Below are 20,613 nucleotides of genomic sequence, written 5' to 3' on the forward strand. Positions count from 1 at the left end.
AACTATCAGATAGTTTCTATCTGTGTGTTAGTGTGTAGTGAAGAAATTAATATAGTTCAGGAGCTGGGTAAATTTAAACTTTTTAATTACCAATAATAATCATTTGCAGGATACTATAAATTATTAGGTTCTCACAACATCACAGTTTGCAAAAACTTATAACTAAGCATGAGAAAATAAATACCAGAACTCAGAACTTCTGTTTATCCCTGAAGTTTCCCATGCAATATGATCTGAATTTACTACGAATCAACCATAATGGAATTTATTATTTGCCTCACAATGGCTTTCCACGAGAACAATAGGGAAATCTGATGACAAATTAAAATACTATTTACTAGTAGAGTTAACTGTTAACTATTTCAATTGTAGTGCTGTAAATGGTAACATTAAGCAAAAGCATACTCAACGCACCTACTTAGTCTCCATTATATGAGGTCAGGATTGTAGTTAAACTATGATTAGGCTGGTAGAGTTGATGGCAGGCGACTATTAAGACTTCATTTAGGCTATTTAGGCTAAGAGACTTGACTTTCATTTAATTATTGCTATCATTTCCAAATTAGTTAATCATGGACTGTCAGTATTGAAGACGAAGTTTCTCCATTAAACGATAGCCTTGGAAAGGTTCATGAACTTGCATTATTTGAATATGATTGAATAATGGGTAATCATTACTCTTGTCAAATTAATGATCAAAGTATTGAGTCTCTAATTATTTATTAACTGGAGATTCTGATATTAAAATATTCAAATTAGAATTATCTGATTGATGTACACGACTCAATCAGGTTGATTACGAAAATTAATTAAAAAATTTACTCTTTGGAATGTTCTTTTGATAGTATTATCAGGTTCATCTTGGAAAAATTGAGATGATATAGACTTTATATCATCTCAATTTTTCCAAATAGACTCTCATATGATTGATAAAGAGATAGGATTGATGTTTTCAATCGATTGGATATTATTTAACTGAGATTTTGGCATACAATTCTTCAAATGTGTAGCCTAATCGTATTGAAAATAATATGCAAATCTTATCAATATAAGATACTATATCTCTAGTGAATTGATATTTCAGGATAGATAATTTACTGAATTCGATTAGAATGGAATTTTGGTATCCAATAATATAGACTACTTTTTAAATGATTCGTTCACTGAAATCTGAAGTTGGAGTGCAAATGTAATTGCCATAGATTGAGAGTTTTTTTCGAAATCTGACCTTGATGATAGCTACTAGCGTGATTCAATTCTTAATGTCAACAGTCAGCATTGGTGTGATTGGCGTTATAAATATAAGGTATGCTGACAGTTTGAAGTTAATCTCATTATAGAGTGACAAAGATGGTACTATGAAGACTTGAGTACTAGAGAGAGTGAGTAGATAGTAAGTGATGGCATGTCAGGGAGAGAATGGAATGTCTGGTAAATAATAGCAGTGACTCAATTTGGTACGTACGGAGGAAATACTCTGATTCACTACCTTCAACAATTACCTCTCAGAATATTGTATGAGTAAGATAACATTTCCACTACGAAATATCATCACTATAATATTGTAGATGACATATTTCCTGAATAAAATTCACAATTAAGGCATTTTGTTTCATAGAAAGAAATATACTAGTATGAGTATCATTCCCACTTTTGCCATTGCATGGATAATGGAATATTTCCTGAATAGAATTCAGGGAAATTAATAAAGCTGAGTTACAATCAAGCTCCAGTATTTACCCAGAGAGAATATTTTATTCTCTGAAAGAAACTTCTCTGTAATATAGGCAGTCATAATCTTAGTTTTAACTGTAACTTTATGGGTTTATGAGTAGAATACTTTATTCTTTATTTATTCATTCATTGATACAATAAGTACATCATCAAACTGATGTAAAATTTATAAATGCAAATTTTCAAATTTATACTTTGATAATGATTCTCGTTTTTATGTTGTTGCCAACTTCGCTGGTAACTAAATCACCAGTTGCCAATTCAATTAGATAACTATAAAATTTACCCAGAAATAGTTTTCAGTTGTCTGAAAGAGACTTCCCTGTAATATAGTCAGCCATATTCTTAGTTTTAACTGTAACGTTATGGGTTTATGAGTATAATACTTATACTTCGATAATGATTCTCATGTTTATGTTAAGTTGCCAACTTCGCTGGTAACTAAATCGCCAGTTACCAATCCAATAAGATTACTATAAAAAACAACTACTATAGTTTATTGAATAGGTAATAAGGTAGTCATGTATAAGTAAGTTGATCAATAAGGATTCATTTCTTGATTGGGATTGATATTTTCCCATAAATATTGACTAGAATTTACAATTTTACCTTATTCCAGTATTCAAACTAACCTTTCATGCAAATTCTCATTTCATCACTGTTTTAAACGATTTCACATTGTAAAGCGAGCTCCAATAACAGCCAAATCTCTACATATAAGAGGGTTTTCAAGTCCAATTATTTGAAACAAATTATGATGGACAATTATTTGCCTAAATAAACGTCAGTCAAATTTGAGTCTAAACAATGGACCTACTAAAACAGTCAACAGTTGGATTTGGGACAGGAATACAAGATGTTTTATTCAACACAGAATTAATTTTCATCTTACTTCCATTGTTTGAATGGAGGAGTAACTAATTACTGCCAAAAATAGGATGGTTGACATGAAGAGATAAACTCTCCATCTCTTGGATCCTCAACTTCCGAAAATATTCTTTCTTATTATTCACACTCACGCACGTGCACCCACATGATGATTATGACTATGATAATCGTTTTGAGGAAGAAGTGAGTAAAGAAGAAGGAAGAATGAACGAGGAAAAAGGGGAGCAAGGAAGAGGTAAAATAAAATATACAAAATTGTAATAAAAGGTTCAAGTACTTATAGTGAGTAAATAGAATGGACTGGTGGGAAGACAAGATGGGAGAGAGAAGAAAAATCAAAAGATAAGAAGGAGAAGCAACTCGATCAGGAGAAGGAATAAGGAAAGCAATAGGTCTACGTATTGGAGAAGGAAACAATAAAAAAGTAAAGAAGTAGTAATACCCAAAGGAGGCAATTATAAAGAAACAATACAAGGATAGAAAGGAGAAAAGACAAGAACAAGAATATGATGGAGAAGAAGACGTTCTAAGGAGAGAATGAGTATAAGAATAGATGGATTAGGAGAAGCAGAAGAAGGGGCACAGGTGAGAGAGGAGAAAATAAGAAGAATGGCTGGAAAAGGAGAGGATGCACAAAAAGACTACAATATTGATCTACATGTATATAGAACGATATTGCATTTGGATGTAGTGGATGGACGAAATGGTGGAAGAGGTGGCGAAGGAGAAGGCAGAGGAGGAGGAAGAGCAGGCGGAGGAGAAGTGAAAGGAGGTGGATAAGGAGGAAAAGGAGAAGGACGAGGAGTAGGAGAAGGAGAAGAAGAAGAAGAAGGAGTATGAGGATGAGGAGGAGAAGAAGAAGAAGGAGAAGAAGAATAAGAAGGAGAAGAAGAAGAAGAAGAAGAAGAAGAAGAGAAGAAGAAGAGGAAGAAGAAGAGAAGAAGAAGAAGAAGAGAAGAAGAAGAAGAAGAAGAAGAAGAAGAAGAAGAAGAAGAAGAAGAAGAAGAAGACGAAGAAGAAGAAGAAGAGAAGAAGAGAGAAGAAGAAGAAGAAGGAAGAAGAAGAAGAAGACAGATGAGAAAAAGAAGACAGATGAGAAAAAGAAGACAGATGAGAAAAAGAAGACAGATGAGAAAAAGAAGACAGATGAGAAAAAGAAGACAGATGAGAAAAAGAAGACAGATGAGAAAAAGAAGACAGATGAGAAAAAGAAGACAGATGAGAAAAAGAAGACAGATGAGAAAAAGAAGACAGATGAGAAAAAGAAGACAGATGAGAAAAAGAAGACAGATGAGAAAAAGAAGAGAGATGAGAAAAAGAAGACGAGAGGGGGGAAAAGAAGAGATAGGTAAAGAGTAAATGGAAGTGAAGAAATAGATTGAAGAGGAAGATGATGATGTTGATTAGAAGAAGACTTCAAAATAATATTTATGGACACAATGAGACATAATTTTGTTGTGAAGTGTAATCCCTCCCTCTCGCTTATTCGAACAATTCCTCTAGTCCGAACAATGAGGTATGAGATGTACCAACACACAACACTCTTCAAGTGAAAGAGATGAAGGTAAACATGCGTCAACAATAAAAAATGTCAATCTGACATTTGACGAGAGGACTGATTCTGAAAGTGATTATTATTATCATCATCCCACGATGAATAATAGCATCTTCAATGTGACATAAATAATAATTAATAACTGAGGAAGTGTTTGGTACATTTTTAAGTGTGGGCTTTGATGAACGACAGGTGTGCTGGACCCTGCTGAGCTATAATAGATTTCGAGGTCCTTCGTCCTTGATGATTTTCACTGAAGTAAATGTTCATAGTTACACCGAGTTTAGGTTGCAAATGAGAATGAGTGGGGAGTGGGAATGACTTATTTATTCTGAATTAAAAGTAAATTACCTGATCTGATTATATTATCTGATCATTTTAAATATTTTGGAAGGCTTCTCAATTGCTAGGGAGGGGCAATGAGTTGTTACATGTAATTAAATTTCAATAAAAACATCTCAATTTCCTAATATTTTTTCCTACAGTTACGTTGAAAAGTGGCCATTGCTGCACTGATTACAGAACGCAAAGAATCACTTTTCCGCTCTAGTGCGGGAAAAATTTTTCTGCACTCCAGATTTGCAACATGGCAACGCAAAATACTTAGTAGGTTATATGGAGCAACAGTGCAGCAAAATCAAAATGAAGTTGGTAACAGTGACTGCTGTGGCTGCTATAGTGAGCAGAGGTGCAACGAAGCACAACGCGCTAATTATTACTATTACTATAACCAAAAACAACATTTTTATTCAATTTGACAATAAATTAAGGTTTTTATCAATAATAAAATTACACAGAAAAACATTTGATGGATTTCAGGCAATTTTACCCATAATTACCCACTTTTCATATTCAATGGTAACTGTAGGAAAAACTTTATGTGAAATACGTGCGCAAAGTTCCTCTGCTGCACTCAAGAAACCATTCCGCCCTCGCCTACGGCTCGGGCGTAAACGTTTCTTTCGGTGCAGCAAACTGTCACTTTGCGCACTAGTTGCACAAATAACTATGGAAGGCTTCTCACTTGCTAGGGAGGGGCAATGAATTGTTACATCTAATTTAATTTCAATAAAAACATCTCAATTTCCTAATATTTTTTTGGGAGGAACTAAAACCATGGAGGAGCGCCGGATCTGTAATGAGATGCATTTCTGTCCGAATTTGAATTGGATTTTGGAATGATTAAGGATGAACAGATGAAGACAATGAAGGCAAAAGAAGGATGAGTCATTTTGGAGGAGGGCAGAGGCCAATTATGCAAACTTTGAAATACATAATGCATGCTTACAAAACATTTCCAATAAAGGTTGGGCCTACTAAACATTTTGAGCACAGTATTGTAGTTTTCACGACATATTACTGGAGGTCAGTATATTTAAATAGATGAATCGCTGATTGACTTTTACTTATAATCAATTTTCGAATCTAAGTTCTGGTAATGGTTTAATATTAGGTAATGTAGGTGATACGATACCCTTTGAATATTAACGATGTGGCCCTTGATTGAAAAAGTTTGGGTATCCCTGCATGACTTAAATTCAAAGCAATTCATCACTTCAGCATACTGAATAATTGATTCTGATTTCAGATTTAGTTTGGTTCCAACAGAAAGCAGATTTGACGACTTGTAAGATCGGACTTCTGGAAACGTGAGTATTGTATAGAATAGTTATTTGTGCAACTAGTGCGCAAAGTGTCAGTTTGCTGCACCGAAAGAAACGTTTACGCCCGAGCCGTAGGCGAGGGCGGAATGGTTTCTTGAGTGCAGCAGAGGAACTTTGCGCACGTATTTCACATTAAGTTTTTCCTACAGTTACCATTGAATATGAAAAGTGGGTAATTATGGGTAAAATTGCCTGAAATCCATCAAATGTTTTTCTGTGTAATTTTATTATTGATAAAAATCTTAATCCTAAAATCCTAAAGTCCTCGTTGTCCTTGGTTATAATAAATAAAGAATAATAATTAGCGCGTTGTGCTTCGTTGCACCTCTGCTCACTATAGCAGCCCACTCACTGTTACCAACTCCATTTTGATTTTGCTGCACTGTTGCTCCATATAACCTACTAAGTATTTTGCGTTGCCATGTTGCAAATCTGGAGTGCAGAAAAATTTTTCCCGCACTAGAGCGGAAAAGTGATTCTTTGCGTTCTGTAATCAGTGCAGCAATGGCCACTTTTCAACGTAACTGTAGGAAATAATTATTGTATTAGCGCAATAATATTTATAAATTGAAACTAAAATAAATGAGCATTTAACTATTTATATTATTTACTAGCAGGTAACCCGTGCTCCGCAAGGGTCTTTTTTAAAACTTGACAAACTGAAAACTTGACCGATTGGAATCTTGAAGAGTTTGAAATAGGCCTACAATCATCCTCCGTTCTTTATAGACAAAATTTCAAGTTAATCAGTCTAGTAGTTCAGACGTGATGATGCGTAAAACATTTTCCTATACCGTACATGTTTAAGCCAGTATTCTTTCCTTCATTATAGTATAGATTATATATAAAATTTATATAACTCTCCATATTTATCCTAGAAAGAAGAAATAATTTTTGAACAAGTAGAGCTGTGAAAATTTTTGAAGATGTGTCCAGGGTCGAAGCATTTCAAAATAATTGAGAGTTTGCAAATATTACGCGGCTTTTGTTCACTAATGTTCCCGCTGCTGTATAATACGAGTACCATAAATAGCGAGAATCACGTTCTCCTTGTTAATTTGCTTGATATGACCTGCATGAGTTCTTTTCAATTACAGTCATTACTGTCTTTGGAAATTGTAGGTTTCAGAAAAAAGTACGGATTAGTATACAACTAACTCTTTGCCAATTATAGGTCCCAAACATTACAGCAATTTATGGTATTATTATGAGATGAGGAATTTACACACCGGCAAAAACAAAGCAGTTTTCTTGGAATTTGAATATACAATCGATTTCTAAATAATTTGAATAATGCTCACAATCGGTTTCATCATAAAACAACTTTTTCCATACCGTTAACGGTTGGGGTCAAGGAGTATTCTTCAAAGCTTCGAATGCTAAAAATTACGAGATATTCAACAATTTAGCCTTGGAATGTTATTATCATTTTTATAATCCTTCCTTATAGAAAGTGCAACATATTCACTTTCAATACCCACAGATTTTGTAATAGGTTTGTTTAGGAGCAAATCTTCTAAAATATTTTGTTGAATCTACTTACAAGACAAGAATATACAAAATCCAATTTACAGTTCTTCTGTCTTCAATGATCTAAAATCCATCACAATAGAAATTTCAGTGCTTCTTTAAAACCACATACTCTCATTTTAACTTTAGTTTAGGGTACCGAAGTCCATTATATGTACGTATACGTACGGCAGTAGTGAACGCTCAGCTTATGTAGCTTATCTTATTCCCAGCTTATCTATAAGTCCCAGCTTAGATTTTTTTTAGTCGAAGTCCAATGAATGTATTTTTAAAAAATATTTAATTTTAGGGATGAATGGATTGAAAATTGTAGAGCTCACCTGGAAGCGTCCCATCATTGAAACGAAAATAGAATCTGCAATAAAAACAGACTATTATTAAAACTACAAACTACTATTGAATAATTCATAAGTAAATCAATTTATTTGGATCCATGTAATGAAATAACGACAATATTGAAGATAGAATGTGCTAGCATTCGTTCAGTTGACTCCTTGTTTAGTATTATTCATTAATATTGATTCAATATGGTACACAACTATTTTTTGTACAATAACTGACACTGTGAGAAATCTCATGGTGTATCTAAATTATTCTCAATGTCAACGAATTTGGGAACAAGATATATGGAATGAAAATTATGTTCATCGACCAAATGATAATTTAATATGGACTTTTTATGGAATCTTAACATATCTAATTTTATATGGATATTGATCTAGAACAAAATATTTAAATTTGCTCCATATTGGTCTGGTTCGTGATAGTGAAACTTTTATTACATTGAAGCAGAGATGAACGAAAAAATACAGTTCTCGTTTCTCTATGATTGAAGTAACCTTTCATTACATTAGTTATATTCTGTAATAGACTGAAGTGATTGCAAATATTGAAGAAAAGTAGGGAAGAACTGGTCCAGCCATCTACTTCGTATGCCATCAAATAGACTTCCAATTCAAGCTTGGCACTACAAACCCGATGGGAGAAGAGACGTCGGACGACCGATTAAGAAATGGATGCCGGAACAGGCCAACAGAGCCTAATCCTTGAATGACGATGATGATGATGATGATGATGACTGTAGTGATTTTATTCTACTTCCTTAAACGTTATTGTCTTCGTCAGAAGACGATTCCAATGAACAGTGAAAAATAATGAATCCTGATTACAGTCAAGAATGATCATTTATTTATTCACAAGGCAAATTTAGTGATAATTTAATTTATGGAGTGATAATATAATTTTCCTACAGTTACGTTGAAAAGTGGCCATTGCTGCACTGATTACAGAACGCAAAGAATCACTTTTCCGCTCTAGTGCGGGAAAAATTTTTCTGCACTCCAGATTTGCAACATGGCAACGCAAAATACTTAGTAGGTTATATGGAGCAACAGTGCAGCAAAATCAAAATGAAGTTGGTAACAGTGACTGCTGTGGCTGCTATAGTGAGCAGAGGTGCAACCAAGCACAACGCGCTAATTATTATTCATTATATATTATAACCAAGGCAACATTTTTATTCAATTTGACAATAAATTAAGGTTTTTATCAATAATAAAATTACACAGAAAAACATTTGATGGATTTCAGGCAATTTTACCCATAATTACCCACTTTTCATATTCAATGGTAACTGTAGGAAAAACTTAATGTGAAATACGTGCGCAAAGTTCTTCTGCTGCACTCAAGAAACCATTCCGCCCTCGCCTACGGCTCGGGCGTAAACGTTTCTTTCGGTGCAGCAAACTGTCACTTTGCGCACTAGTTGCACAAATAACTATTATAATATAATTTATGAAGGGATTAAACACAGACAGAATACTCCACGTCCTGTACTGTACTGCCAAACCAAGTTGAAACGCACCACCGTAAACAACATGTTTTGTTAAAAAGCAAGCATAATAGCCAGATGTGTCCTACGTACTCCACTGGAGGATTATCATCACATCTGCTCAGTGCTCAAAGCAGCACACGACTGTTCCCTCCTTTTTTGAAAAAGATGTTACGATTTGGGGAACCCCTTGCCTACCTATATAACCGACTATAGATATACTGCTTGCGGAGTCCCTTACTACCTTTATGCAGGGAAACCCCTCACTACAGATATACTGCTTGAACTACAGACATGCAGACAGTCTACCGTATATAGATATGCTCCTTGGGAAGCCCTTTACAATAATAGAATTCCCTTCACTCTGTCACTATTGTTTGAATGGGAAGTATTGATGTATCAAACAAGGAATACTGACAGTAAAATGAGTCTCACTATACAGACAATCCTTCATCTATAGATATATTCGTTGGGGAATAACCTATCCAGACTATTGTAGATAATCCTTGTATTCCACCGTTCATATATAGATATAGACTGTGTAGTGTTCGGCTCGTGCCATCTTGTCACGTGACTTGTCATGGTCAGCTGATTTTTTCACGCACGACAGACACGTGGGGGTGAATGACAGCTGCCCCATCTAGTATATATGTACTGGAGTATGTGTTATGTATGTGTATAGTGCGTATTGTTGTTGCATTAGGGCTGCTTTTGTCGGATTCCGGATGTCGTTTGGCTTCGTGTGGGCTTTTGGCTTCTGTATTCTGTTTTTGTCTTTTTCCTGTGCAAAATTGGGGCTATTGATCGAGCTGGAGAAAGGTGATTGGTTTCAGTATTTGTTTGAAGATGTCAGAGCCCATACTCAGATCCTATAATTACTATAGTTACAGTAGAACAGTGTTTTTATTGTGTTATTTGTATATTTCGTTGTTGTTATTCGTGTTGTTAATCACAAAGTAATCTTACAAGGATTATTTGGTTTGATTGAGATAATTGCACACATAACATCATGATTATGTAACTATTTTCATATTAAATTATTATTAAAATTAATTTTTTTATTCCTCTTTAACAATTAATTACAATAAATAACTTCCTGGACTACTTTATCAGGAATAGATCCCTTCTTGGCCTTGAATTTTCATGCAGAGGCTTGAATTATTTAGAGCCTTGAGAATTTCGTCTTCATGACTAAACTCTATCCCATTCCACAATGCAAAAAGTGAGTAATTTTGTATAAATTTTGTGGCTTACATGTCGTATTTGTAATAGAAATCAGCTATATTCAATGAAGCATGTCATAAGTTCAGATTTTTTTTATTCACTCTTCTTTTCAGGAATACTGATTATTAAAACACAATACAAATTTATCCAAAGTACCCTCTATTTTATAGCAACAACAGTAGTAGTGTTTCTAAAATATGAAGGGTGCTTTTGATAAGTTTTTATTGTCTACAGATTTTTATATCCATGGAATCATTGTTTCCATGTAGTTCTAAAATACATAGAATTATTGTCTAGAGCTGATACATATTAGTAGTACGCCTAACCTAGTTCTCTTCTAATCTAATACAGACTATTCCTTCGTAAACAACACGTCTGATCATAAAATTATTGAATAACTATAAAACAGGTTACAGGATTTGAATGAATTGGCGAAGCATCGAGTGAAATTTTAATACTTTGTCAGGAATCTTTACGTTTCAAGTACAAATGATATGTGATTTCTAATGTTGGGATTCTACTCAATGGTAGATAATACACCATTGCAAATATTAAATTGTTAGGGCCGGTTGCACAAAAGTCTGTAGAATTTTAATCATGATTAAATGCCATGAAAACCAATAAGATAAGCCAACTTTTCAAAAAAGCTTTCTGTAGTTGATTTTTGAAGAAAAAGTATGGATTGAAATACTTTTAATATTTATTCAAAAGTATTTTAATATTCAACATTCATTGCAATTCAAACTAATCGGTACGTTTTACCTTGTTGGTTGAATCATTTTATTACAGCAGAACTTGTTTTCGTTGACGAGTTCTCCAACAGTTACAAACACAAACCTCTCAACGGTTGAGACAATAACATTAATCCTAACAGTAAACACAATTGACAGACTTCTGTGGCTGTGGTACGGCAAACCTGGTCATTAGGCACACATTTGAACAACATTTGAATTTCGTAACAAGCGATTAAACACCGAACACTTCATCAGTGGATTGAGGAATTTGAATACGAGATGTGAGCGTGTTTCCTCAATGTTTTCTCAAGGTATTTCAATACAGTTTCGGTGGGATTGAATTAATAAAAATGCGGTTGTCACTAGGATTGAATGCGACATCTTACAACATTTTTGACAACCGATTCAACTCGTTACGAGTGGGTAGTCTATAATAGTAGTTGGTAAGTTGTCGAGACTATTTTTTTTAATGGACTGTCTAATCAAGTACATTGTAGGTTCTATCCACTTCAAACTGTCAGAAATGCTTGTATAGGAAGCATAAGTGCTATTTATGAGAAAAGCTGACGGTTGAAAGTGAATCTATCTGAAGTATTAGAATGTAGCCAATATAGTGGACCCGTTTTATTTAGCGATTTATCGTATCTGGCTACTTGTTTCTTAAATATTTGTGCAGCTTGATTGAAGCCACTTATTTCCATGTTATGTTGATTACGGTGTGTTTTCATGTTAGTTGTTAGGTGTTGGATACCCTTGCTTAATAATGTTACTTTTATATCTTGCTGAGATTTATGATCTCCAGGAAGTTATACTGGGGGCCTCTTTTGTATTGAAATACCATATTGGATACATCTGTGTAGCGAATACAGAGAGAGATGTTAGATGAGAGAGGTGTTTCAATATAGAGAAATAGTCTTTAGATAATGTTTTTGGTAAGATTTAGTGATATTTATCCATAATGAAACAGTGGAATGTTGTCTAATGTTAAATTCGTTCCAGTGTTTCATTATAGGGTTTAGTTGTTGATTTTGGGGGGACTATGGAGAAAAAACAATATGTAATTGTATGATGAAGTCTATTTTTCATACAGATATTGAGAAGTTTCTGGCAAATCAAGTATAGATATTTTTAAAGGTCTACTTCAGTCATGTTCATAATTTATTTTTAATATGTTCACCATTCAGACAGACATAATATGAGGCATTTGAACACAATAAAAGTCATCTAGTACCATTAATTATTATTTTATTTAAAGTGAAAAGTGTATTTTCACACTTGAAAATGGTTCTGATGAGTTGAAACTAGATGTGATTTAATAAACAAAAAAGGGTACTTGATTACTTTCCCTGCATTTCAATAATTTTAGTAGATCTATAGAGAAAAATTAAGTATTCGAGCTATTCTACGCTCTAATTCCAATAAGGAAACAGCTTTGAGCAGAAGCATTATTACATTCAAATTCAATCAGTTTATAGAATTTCAATTTCAACATTTGCAATGATAACTCTATCAATAAGTTCAATTCCAGTTGGTTATTTTTAATTCATATTAAAAAGAATGAACACCATAACTTATCCAGTATGAAAATTATGATAACATTAATCTTCTTGCATTATGAATTAATTTTGTATTGAATTGAATTCTATTATCATATTCAACAAAACTTCCTCATACAAATCGTATCTCCTCATCCACTTCTAAAGACATTGCACAGTAGATTGTACAGCATCCCTATTCAAATCACCCTCAACAATAATTCAAGGAATACTTTAGATTAGGTACTCTTCTTCACATTTTCCATCAACTTTCGTACGCACAAATTCTCGGCTCGCTGTCACCACTCTCCGTGACGAAGGGAGGATGCAACGGACTTCTCTTCTGTCGTCCTCTTCTCCTCCTCTTTCTTCTTCTTCTTCTTCTTCCTTCTTTCCTCTTCCTTATACTTCTTCAACTTATCTCCCCGAACAGCTAATGCATTATCATGTGTGCTTCTATCTCACACCATGTTCTCTTTGCTTTCTCTCTATTTCTCCGTCCTTTCTCTATCCTTTTTCTTCTCTTTCCCTCGCAATCTATCTTGACACCTTCTGCCCCCTACCAAGCGTGAACGACAGTTGTAACCGCAGACGTCTCAAGTCGTCGTATTTCTCTTCTTCTTCTTCTTCATCTTCGCCTCCTCCTTCTGCTTATCAGCCAACCGGAACATTATGCTTCTATAACTGAATCCTAGTCTGATGTTAAGTTCTAGTCTATTGTAGTTCATCGCGTCAAAATATGATTTCAATTGTTTGAGTTCAACTAAACAGATAGAATAAGCATCAAATTATACAGTAATCCTATAAGGAAACATAGTGAAATTCTTGGGGAAATCTGTATCTGTTAACTTGTTTGTACGGTAGTTTTAATTGCTTTTCTGTTACTCCTGCCTCAGTTAAATATTATTCTCTTATCTATCTTCATAATTTTTGTGCGGCTTCTCAATTTAAAAATCTATCATTTATCTATTTTATCATATACGGTACTTTCCATGTAGATGTAGATACTCCTATTCTACTTCATATAGTCCATCAACCAATTCTAAGTTTCACCTCAACCAATTTAGAAGGCTGAACCAATGGGACATACCTTCACAAACATTATTCTTAGCAATTTGAGTCAAAATAGAATAGCTTATCAGTCTCTAACTAGTTGCTATAATAATAATGTGAAAATATATAATATACTTTCACTATTCTATGTAGCATACCTTCTATACTCTTCGTGAGTCCTCAAGAGGATGGCTATATTATGATTTACCTCAGAATAAAATCTCAACAATAAAATCCCTATCATATTGTATGTGAGTATGGGAATTGAAAAACTTCTAGAACCAGATTTTCTGAAAGGCCTGTATTCGTAAAGCACCCCTTCGTTCAAAATAACATCTTTTACATCAGCTGTCTGTCTTGTTTGCTTCGGACCACTGTCAGTGTATTCTAAGGGAAAGGGTTGTCTGCTACCTTAGAATATTTCAAACTGAGGCAGATGGTCTTGTTTGGCTCTTTAAAAATATCTCAATATAGATACTAGTAAATGTTGTGGAGGACTACCGAATATAGAAGTAGAATAATGTAACTGAAATTTAATTAATGAAATTTTGAGGTGTACGATAAAGAGAGAAAAATACTAAGAGGATAAACATTTTTCAATCAATATCATTCGATCGAATTGGTACTTCTGTAAAAAAGACTTCATTTCTATTTCCATTTAAAGTATAATTCTTTAAAAAACTTCTTTATTTCTTTAAAATAACTCTCTAATAAAACTAATTCAAATGAGAGTAGTTGAATAAACCAAATATCAATTGATAAGAAGAGGTTCCTCTGAATCAATTCACATAATTGGTAAATAATTACTTGCTATTCAAATAGGCTATTTATCTCGAGTGGTTAACTCTATTCAATTCCCAAATTTTAAAATTTTGAATTTTATGATTTCTATTAAAGTAAAATACTATTTCGATTCATGGCGTCATTGAGATCAAATTTCCAGTCCTTGCTTTAGGATTCAGTGCCGATTTAAAAATAAATATATGATTGAATAAAATGAATTTGCCAAATTAAAAATATCTTGAGTGAGAAAATTTATCTAGTTGCACCTGTCGTTTCCGGTCCAAGGCTGATAAGATCTGTTTCCAGTCAGACCCACTTTGAATTTTCAGCATTAATTGAATGAGAAGCATTGGTCTTATTTATAAGAAATACTAACAGTTTAAAGTAGATCTCAGATCTAGCTATAGATCTGTCTCGCAGTTCCAAATGCGTCTTGACTACATCCCATGAACCTATGCCAAATGAATGGAAAATTGACTCGCAATTTTTACAATATTTGAAGGCAATAGTTCATGATTATTATAATATCTAGAGCTAGATAATCAATAGAGAACTCTTATTCGACTCTTTCGAATCTAGTAGAGTGCCCTTTCAAGTTAAAGTGGTTGTTCTCATCTTTCTGTATAGTCAGATTCTCTCCCAATCATTTATTTCATATTGTGATTGTGAAATATAATGAATAAATAAAGATTGTCCAATTCTATGGTGTAGTGTATGAAACATCAATAATAATACAATTATTTATATTATTAAGAATAATTTAAAATTTAATTTATTTATTCAAAAATAGAATTTCAATAAAAGTAGTATATACATATATTTTGAAATGCCTCTAGCTATTAGCAGTTAGAGGGATATTGAAATTAATATTTTATAGACATGAATATTATTCTTGAAAGACATTGACTTTCATATTTTGCTTGATTAAAGAACAAGAATCTGCTGAAGATGCATATTAGCGAATAATGACCGCGAATTATTCGACCTCGAATTTATGTGTTATTATAATCAGTCATATCACCAATTTGTAATTCTAAACATCAATCAATTGGAAAATTCCTCATTTCCATTGATCAATCTGTTTTTTTAAAATGTATGAATTAAGGACTACTTTATTTTATTTATAAAATAGAATTATAGTACCATTTGAAATTAACAAAATAATAGATTAAGAATTCAATATATTTTATTTATCAATTTAATGATTCATAAATGATCACTTTGATTGGCAGAGAAACAACCGAATAACGGTGAAGGCTGAACCAAAAATGTTTTTCCTTAATTTTCACGGAACGATATCGTAGTATTAAAAAAAAGGTAAAAAATATTTTTCCTAAATTGATTCTCTAATAGAAACATTCCCAAACAAATCTAACTAATTTAGGATGTGCTATCTTATGACATTCATGGCTATATAATCTTATCGAATAGTGTACCAGTCACCAAAAACGAAAGAATAGAAATTTCAATCCAGTTACAAAATTGGACACCTTTTCATATAGCGATTCACTTCCGGACAGAGCATCAACTGCATTTCCGGATTTGTACTTGACGAAACCGGAAGTGGAAAAAATACACTACTTGGTTACATGAAGGGTGTAGTGGTGGCAACCGGGTGCAAAACAAATATTTCGAAAAAGGGACGCGACTGCTTGCAGTGATTCATAATGTTCAAACACAGCTGTCCCGGTGTAACTCGAAAAATTGTAGCCTACCCTTAAAAAATAGACAACCGGTGTTGAAGTTGTATCTTCTCACTCTCTTATATCTCTCTCACATATTCTCTATCTTCACCCTCACTCTCAATTCACCTCACTCTTACACTCACACCTTCTCTCTATCTCTCTCTTTTTATTTCCCCCTGTCATTTCGTTCATCTGTTTCTATTCCACACTTCCACTCTATCCACGTTTATCTGTTTTTATTCCCCCCATGCATAACTGAAACCCCATTACCCCATCTAGGGAGGTAACAACTGTAATAATTTGTGTGTGTGTGTGTTGTGTGTGTGTGTGTGTGTGTGTGTGTGTGTGTGTGTGTGTGTGTGTGTGGTGTGTGTGTGGTGTAAAAACAAGAGATGGATGTTACGGTTGAGTGTTTCTTTAGAGTTTGTTGTCAACAAGAGGTCTACGAACGCTGCAGACTAAACTCTAATCCAGTTAAGTTTCTTTAGATGGACATTAATCCATCTTCGAGATCTGGTTTACGCAAGCTGAGCTTGTGTGTAATTTTATTTTTTATCTGCTTGTCACGAGAGATTGTAGCTTGCACTTGTGGTGTAGAGAGCTGTTGTAGGGCTTTTTCATCGACCTCATCACGTATAGAATTTATTTATTTATTGAGAATACATTATTTATTTAATTCCGTTTTTGTGAAATCCGAATCGTCAACTGATACTCATTTCTCAGAGTTTTTCTCGGTTTACATGATTTCGTTTACTCTGCTAGGACTTCTGAAAATGCATGATTGGAAGACCTCACTTGAAATAATAACTTTAATATTCAAAGTTTCTCGTAATCATTATTCAATTCTAGAATCTGAAATTTTTAGATGAAATCACTTTGGCTCGGTTGCACAAAAGCCTGGTAAATTTCAACCGTGATTAGATGCTATGAAAACCAATCAGAGAAGACTCTTTAAATAAAGAAAGGTTCCTATTGGAATGGAAGAGTTTTCAATAAAAACGACTTGATATTACCAGAGCTACTGATTTAACAAATTAATATTCAAGATTTGACTGATTTGATCAGCGGTTTTGACAATATGAAGGAATTTCCATTCAATATGGATAGGCGTATCTATCTATATAGTACCTCAATATCACCTTAACAACGCTGGAAGTTGAAGAAATTTTATCGTTATCATCCCACTTCATAGTTTGATGAGTAAGATGATGATTAGTAGACTTAATAGCTTTTGTTGAGTGGTTTAAGTAAATTATTTGCACAATATTACCAAATACATCCAAGATTCAAGTTCTTTTTGAAATAATGTAAATTTATCCATTTATTTATTTATACATTGATAGATACAATATCATTCTCAACTATAAATTACTGGGAAAGAAGCAACAGGCTTAACTCCCAAAACTGTTCCTTTTTCAAATTTGGATAGAATTGGGAATAATGTAAAGTATGAATTGACCCTTATTGATGTCAACTTATCATTATGATTCTTGTGAATATAATCGGCAGGCCTCCTTTCAAAATTAATTATCAATATTGAATCATTATATTACTATACTTGGATAACAATAATCATTTCTCCGGCTACAATACATAGGCATATAGAGATAGATTAGAGATATTTAAGACCTAGATTATTCATTTGTCCATGACATAGGGTAGTGTGGTGAGACCGTTGACTTATGAAATTATGGTTCTTATGAATATAATCGACATGCCTCCTTCCAAAATTCATCATTCAATCATTCTATTACTGTACTTGGTTTTTAATAATTATTTCTCTGGCAACACCACGTAAGGTAGTGTGGTGTACATTATAGAGTAGATAAAATGAAAATATAAATCTCAGTACCCTTTTAAATTATTTTATCACAACATGTTTCGGATGGACATTAAAGCCATTTTCAAGTGATTTGAAATAAATAAATCAAATCTAATGTAGCCTAAACAATCTAATCAAATATTTACTTCAAATCACTCGAAAATGGCTTTTATGTCCGAAACATGTTGTGACAAAATAATTCGAAAGGGGACTGAGATTTATATTTTTATTTATATTGAAAGTAGCCCTAAGGAAAAATACATTATAGAGTAACCTTGATATATTTATGAGTATGTTGTTGACATGTAGACCAATACTTGTTGTATCGCTACCATAATCAACTCACGCATGCGTACAACCTACAAAATGCGTTTCCTGACGTGTGCCAACTATGAATTCCAAGTTAATAAAAAATAGAAAAGATGTTCCTCGACTATGTGAGCACATGAGAAGTGCGCCCCTAATTAAAGTGAGATTCACTTCAAACTGTCATCATTTCTTATAAATAACATCAGTGCTTTCCATTTGGCCAACGCTGTCAGTTTTTAGTGGATTTGACGATACGATAATGAACACTGTTTTACGCACGCACATGTTTGCGAGAGCGCAGTGACGGTTTACCCGCATAAATGGTATTATATTTTTTGTTTATGGTTTTCTTCTTTGTAATCTGCGTTTAGTATTATTGTAGTACTGTCGAAAGTCCTATTATTGAGCTATACAACATTCCACTCATTATTATTCTTTCATTATATACTTATTTCTGTTTCATCTGCTGTATTTTTAGTTGGAACTAAAGTTTGCTGGTCGCAGACTTATTTGTTTCAATTGATTTCCCGGAATACTATATTTCAAATTTTGGAAACTGATACACACGTGTATGTAATACAATTTAATTTTATTTATTATTTATTTTTACAAATTAGAGCCGGTTCTACAAAAGCCGGTTAAATTTTAATCGTAATTAATTCCACGAGAACCAATCAGAGAAACCGTCTATTCAAAAAAGCCTGTTCTGATTGGTTCTCGTGAAATTAATCACGGTTAAAAATTAACCGGCTTTTGTGCAACTAGGCCTTAATATTGTAAACCATTGCAATCCAAATATTGAAATACAGATATGTTACAATTTATCAACTCAAATCAAAATCAAATCTATCAACTCAATTCACAATTTATCAACTCAAATGAAAATCAAATTTTTTTTTTTTGCTATAATACAAAATAAAATACTGGAGGAAATTCGTATGAATTTCATATTGCAAATGGATTTCAATATTGTAAATCGATTCTCCCCGATTGTTATTCAAACTATGCAATTGAAACAGATTGTTATTCAAACTATGCAATTAAAACAATTGAAACAGGATCCTTCCAGACTAGACATTATACCTACTACGCATTCCATCAAAGCTGAGCTTTTTACTATTCATTGGAAGGAAAAGCAATGTTCTCCTTCCTTTTACTTTTTTCCAATAGTTTTCTATCATTTTACACCATTGGACTTGAATAGAACCACTTTTTAATGTAAGCTACCGGATGGTTTTCCCATAAAAATCGGAAAATAATGATCGGTTTAAAGACTCAGAAGCATGTATCTGCCAGCCAATTTAACATTATTGCTCAGTTTTACAACGTAGCCCTAAAAATCATTTTCAAGCTGATCGGAAATTCAGAAAAAATGTCACTTGCAATCCTATACACTCGTAAAATATCAATTTATAAGAGTATTCGCATACTAATGCCATTTTCAATATTCGTCGATATCAGAGAGTACACTTTACTCTCTATACTCTATAGTACACTATACTCTCTGGTCGTTATACTTTTTTCCATGCGTAAACCTAGAAGTTATGATTTCCAATGCCGTCAAATAGGCGTATCAAAGTCTATAAACATGCACTAGACGATAAAATATGAATATTATGTTCTTGTTGTTTATGAAGAATTCCTGATGTCATAGATTGATTTTTTAGTGGAGGAGTTATTGAAGTGTTCTTAGCGATATTGTAGAGGATTTTGAGTTTGAATGGTTTTTACTTTTTATTCTGCATAAATTGCTCCATAACTGAGTAGATTTTTATGAGAACATGGAACGAATTCCAAGTCGTTTGTGGTTTGAGGCTGTTGTTATATTTTCGAATGCTATTTGAAGAAAACTCGTGACAATATTCTAAGATTCTAATCAAGAGAAACCCATATTTGATCTTCACCATTATTTTAAAACGGCGTGAATTTTGGAAACCCTTGAAACCTTTGAATATAAATCTTTACTTCAAGAATTAAGAATCAAGAATGTTTCATTGTCATAAACAAAATAATTGCATTGACAAAAGTCACTTCATAAGGATACAATAACATTGTTACTTTGTACAAGTACAAGTACATGTTATGTATTATAATATTATAGAATTAAAAACAAATAGGCTAGCTACTTGAATATTTCAGCTACGGATGAAATCCAGAACAGCATTTTCTTGATTGAATTGAATGCTTTATTTTTCAACCATCCTTTTATTGCTCTATTAAAAGTACTTGACAAGTTAAAAATTAAAACAATCATTTCTAAATCTTG

At 33.2% G+C, this 20,613-nt stretch overlaps 1 protein-coding gene across 1 annotated transcript in view; it reads right to left on the minus strand.

Annotated features, from left to right (window-relative positions):
* The window catches only part of LOC111052039, a 79,436-nt gene that overhangs the window by 42,045 nt on the left and 16,778 nt on the right, over positions 1–20,613 (minus strand). Inside the window, exon 2 of the mRNA XM_039439433.1 lies at positions 7,692–7,726. The gene's annotated coding sequence lies outside the window, so the exon portion shown is untranslated. The remainder of the gene's footprint in view (positions 1–7,691; positions 7,727–20,613) is intronic.

This window comes from Nilaparvata lugens, chromosome 12, assembly GCF_014356525.2.
Source record: "Nilaparvata lugens isolate BPH chromosome 12, ASM1435652v1, whole genome shotgun sequence".
Lineage (NCBI taxonomy): Eukaryota > Metazoa > Arthropoda > Insecta > Hemiptera > Delphacidae > Nilaparvata > Nilaparvata lugens.